The 4,848-nt window shown below is 40.9% G+C and overlaps 1 long non-coding RNA gene across 1 annotated transcript; it reads left to right on the top strand.

The window, feature by feature from the left end:
* Positions 1-321: 321 nt before the first annotated feature.
* On the top strand, positions 322-4,175 carry LOC134165648 (uncharacterized). The gene is made up of 3 exons (XR_009965597.1): positions 322-886; positions 3,854-3,981; positions 4,112-4,175. It is a non-coding gene; the product is annotated as an uncharacterized LOC134165648 (long non-coding RNA).
* The last annotated feature ends 673 nt before the right edge of the window (positions 4,176-4,848 follow it).

Here is a 4,848-nt window from a genome sequence, read left to right as displayed (position 1 = left end):
TGGAGCTGGAAGAGAGGTCTGAACAAAATGGTGCAATAAATTTTACAGGGGATGCTAATAGGCAGAAGGGGTTGGTTTAAAAACAACAAGCCATCACTTGTAATCAATGCTTGACACGTGCCCAGTTTTCTGAAATTAAAGTGAAAGGTGAGGTCGGTTATGCCTAACACAATCCAGGCATATTTATTTGCATCCATGCATTTGAAAATCCGAGTTTACATTTTTAAAGCTAAATAAAGTTGCCTTGTGACACTTACATTGTACCTATTACATATTTCACTTCAAAACCTCATCTCTCCTAAAGCCTCTTCAGTGTGCTTGAAGTAGCACAGCAAAAGAAAAGGAATTTTCAGTTTAACTAGAGCACTGACATTCTGTTACACAATTCGATCTTGTCTATTTACCGGCTCTTAAAAACCAGAAGACACTAAACAACAACAACAACAACAAAAACAAAAAAAAAGGGGGGGGGGGGGAGCAAGCTGAATGCATCCAGCCGGCAGTGCCATAGGTGTCTGAATGCATCTGTAGCTTCCCTCTCACTCATCAGTGTAATTGTTGTCATGTTATTCCATTTTTTGATTAGGCTGGTCCGCCAAGCTCCCAGCTTTTCCTGGCCAAACGTTCTTCTGCTGGTTGTCATGGTGACTGCATTGTTCCCGGGGAGAAAGGCTCTGTTGTCTGGCATTGTTCTGTTGTGCTTTAGGTAATGCACGAGGCATCACAAGTGAAGTGGATGGACCTTTTTTGCTCGGCATCATTGCCGAGTATTGAAAATCTCACATAAAAAAGGAGCAAATAGGCCCTGACCAAAGAAATAACCAAGTTCTTTTTTTATTCTCTCTTTTTTTTTTTTTTTAAAGAAAGCACACATTATTATAAAGAGGTAAACCAGCGCTGGCGATTAACTGAATAATCTAAGGAAATGCTATAGAAATTATATTTATTACAAGAACAATTGCCGTGATTTGAATGTTACTATACAATGCTAACCATTTGTCAATTTAACTTGAATATAGTTTTTAAATATTCACTGATTTCTCTCCAGCTTGCAATGCCATTTAACCCCAGATTCTATTTAGCTTTAAACACTACACTTTAGGAGGTGAATGCAATCATTTGGTTTTTAAAATTTAGTCTATGACTGTCTACCTTTTTAGGCAAGCTACCACAGGTAGTTTAGTACTTTTTATATCACTATCAGAGTATGCAATCACTGATATTCCTTTTTTTGTTTTTCTCCAAGAAAAAAGGCTTTACTCCAATATTAATTAGGATTTCTGGAAAAATATTAAAATATCAGGCACTATTCACAGGTTTGACTTTGACATTCAGACAATTTTTTTAAGAAACAGCTCAGGAAAATTTAGGAAGAAGCCCTGAGAAAGTTCTTCAAAGAGCTCTAGCTTATTTAAATGGATTGCCAGACGAGATATTGGCTTTAGATTGTGATTAATTAATAACTTTTCAACAGCAATTTACACATTAAATATTGAAGGTAAGCCTAATCTAAATCCCAACTGCCTTAAAACAGTCGGTAGTATATGGTTTGAGAGCCTGATTTTCAGCTTGTGTTCAAGTTCATCTGCTGATCCCATTAAAGGAAACCAGCAGGGTACCAGCGCTTCAATCCTGTCATTCCAGGGTGAAAAAACACCTTTCAGCAGAACCTGTCACTGGATGTCACCAAAGTTCCATGGATTTGCCAGCAATACAGCACTAATTTATCAATAAAACTCAAGAGTCTTAAAGCAAGCAAGCAAAAAAGAGTATTGCAGGTAACCCAGCTTACCTGTAAAGCTGGTAGGGCCAGAACCTGCACTCAAACAGCCAGGGACACGCTCACTGTTGTTACTGAAGCCACTGAGGTTTACATGCAGTGGCTTTCAGCTGCCCAATATCCCACACATGTGGAGTGAGGAGAGATTTCAACTGTTGGCACAGGCAGTTAAAAAACTACACAGAGTGGCTTAAATTGAGTTGTAATACCTGCTGACACAAAATTTCCCCTTCACATTTGTAAAATGAGAATCAACTTTTCCTTCTCCCCCCTGAAAAAGTGGGATTTTTTTTTTTTTTTTTTTTTGTCCAGACTGTTTGTTGAGCCCAGCAGGGCTGGGTCCATCCCACACCATGTGTGCCTCCTGTACTGGGGACTGTTGGTGGTACACACTTGGCACCCTAGAGAAGAATTTGCCTCTTAGGAACTCAGCTCGTCCATGAAACATATTGGGAATCTAAAAAGAAATAGTAGGAGATGATGGTTTCCTTGCAAGGGGACCAATACAAACATGTAATCCAAGCAGTAGCTCTTGACTAATGCTAAAATAATTTAGGTGAAGATGGAAAAAATAAAAATTTGCCATGAATATGAAACTTTAAAATAACTATTATGGGTAACAGAAAAATAGTTTGTCCTTTGGAGAAAAAAAAAAAAAAGATTGTTCTATCATGTAGTTCAAATACTTTTAAATCTGAAGAGTGGGGACTTCAAAATAACAAAATTATTTGGACATCTATGCTACAATGACTTCCTGTGGGCAGTACATCCCCAAATACCTTCTAATTTCTCAGAAATTTTTGATTTTTCAGAAGTTACTTTTAAAAGCTAGAGAATCAATAGCCTTCATGCAATTTGCCAAGGAACACTGAGGTACAGTGACTATCTTTCTTTGAGTTCACCTTGAACCCCAGCTGGCCCCGCATTTCACGAGGGCTAGCAAGAGCAGGGGCTGGCTGCAGCAGCAATCCTGCCTTTCCCAGCTCCTCTCCTGCGAGGTGCTCTGGAGATGTGCCCGGCACCTCTGTCAAAGAACTTGCACACAAACACCTCTGAGACTGGGTAGGAAATCAGGATTTATCTTGCTTGCATACATGCACAAAGATTATTTACTCACATGCAGAGGCAGGTTTGCACACAGCTTCGTATCATATAATGCCAGCCTCATCTACGGCAGAGGTATAATTCCTGCTAAATTCCTAGTTCTCTTTTAATTCTATGAAATTACTATATAGCCCTGTTCATTTTACCCTTATTAAATTCAGGAGAGCTTTGCCATAAGGGATAGCTTCAGAAACATTAAAATAGGACAATTGCTGTTTTTTGGAGAGCTCTATTGCAAGTGTATTGCCTTCTCAGCTGGAAAGGATGATTACTGATGTCTGAAAAAGGTACTTATAGCTTAGTACACAGTAAACATGTATTTTGTTTTTCTTTTGCTCTGTTAAACAATATAATACATAGCAAAAATCTACAGAAATAGCAATCAAAACAGACACACTTTAAGAAGAATCCCAATGCTTCTTAATTTGTACTTCATTCCTCCCGTCAGCATTTTCATCCGCATTCATCACTGAATATTCATTCCTGCTTCTGCCTTTGGGTTGAGTGTGGCAGCAGCCCGGGAGAGTCACACAGGTATTCGGGTGAAGGGGGTGACAAGACTTTCCTCCCCCATTCCTGCTGCCAGGAAGGAGGATCCCCAGCCCCTCTCTGGTTTGGGAGAGTTGAGCTCCCCACCAGCCCCCTTTCCCCTGCCTGATGCGCTGAGAGCTCCCCCTCCTGTTACAGTCAACCTTAACTGCAGCCGACAGATTAATATTATTACCTCATTTTAATTGATTCCTCTCCTCAATTCAAAAAAGCACATCTGGTGCTTTTCAGAGTCAGACAAAGCTTCTTTCCTCCCATCCTCTCCTGAACATCAATTAATGTTGGTAACAAAAGGAAAATAAGAGTTTGTTCTGCATACCTAACAGTCACAAGTGACAGAGAGAGAGAAAGGGACTTGCTCCAGGTGGGGATGAAGGAAAATGACAGAACTGCCAAATCTTCTGTGTTTCTGCTCCTCAGCAGGACTTACTAGGTCAAGCCACAGTGACACAGCTACTGCGGTTCTGCAGTTGCCAGACCAGGATTGTCTTACACCTCTTTGACTTGAAGTGCACAAAAAGTGATGTGTAACTCTTTACACCTTCCAGGTAGGTGGTGAGCAGTTGGTTCCCATGCAATTGCTGAAGCCTGAAAGGTGATTTCAGACATCACTGCCCATATTTCAACTCTTAGACACATGGGTCAACATCAGAATTTCTAAAATCTTTCCTAATACAGGCAGAAAACACACAGCATCCTGAGCCCGCAGTCCTACATGGCTCACGCTCCCTGCAAACATAACGCAGTGACCAGTGGAGCTGAAGACAATGAGGATGAAGACCCCTTGCAAGTACTCCGGGGCAGGAGGAGCTCTCCTTGAGTGTTCAAATGGGTCTTTATAATAGGGAAAAAAAAAAAAGAGATGGCTTGGCATAAAAAAGGACAAGTTTGTTACAACCATTTGTGCAATGTTAAGAAATGCAGGACAAAACTCTGGCTCTCTGGGTATGAACTCTCTGGGTATGGCCCAGGGTCCCCCATAGGGCCAGATCTGCCGGCCAAGGGGACAGCAAGCCCATATGAATGGGCACAGCTGAGCCCAGAATGTGTTCATTTGTCAGGACAGGTTCTCTTGCTTGGACCATGAACTGAGTGGGAAGTCACTGGTGCTTTGCAGGCCTGCTCACCTCACCCACCCCTCTGGAAACACATTCAAACAAGGTTCAACATTCACCATTGAATTCTGTGTGTGAGTGGTTCCTGCTTTCCAACCTGACCTTAGGAAAGTTCCTGATGCCAGAAAAAGACACATGAATTTTTTCAGGATGATAAACATCCATGACGAGTAAGGAGGAATGTCACTGAAGGCCACTGAGTCAAAATCAAATATGAGATAAAAATTAAAGAAATAATGTATTAATTTTAAGAAAGGAAACTGGTGCCATATTGTTCTGTTGCTGTCTACAAGCAACTCC

This window comes from Pezoporus occidentalis, unplaced genomic scaffold (assembly GCF_034315485.1).
Source record: "Pezoporus occidentalis ecotype Australia unplaced genomic scaffold, CSIRO_AGI_Poc_V1 ctg108, whole genome shotgun sequence".
Classification (NCBI taxonomy): domain Eukaryota; kingdom Metazoa; phylum Chordata; class Aves; order Psittaciformes; family Psittacidae; genus Pezoporus; species Pezoporus occidentalis.
The sequence above is the reverse complement of the archived record's forward strand: the minus strand, read 5'-3'. Positions and strand labels throughout refer to the sequence as shown.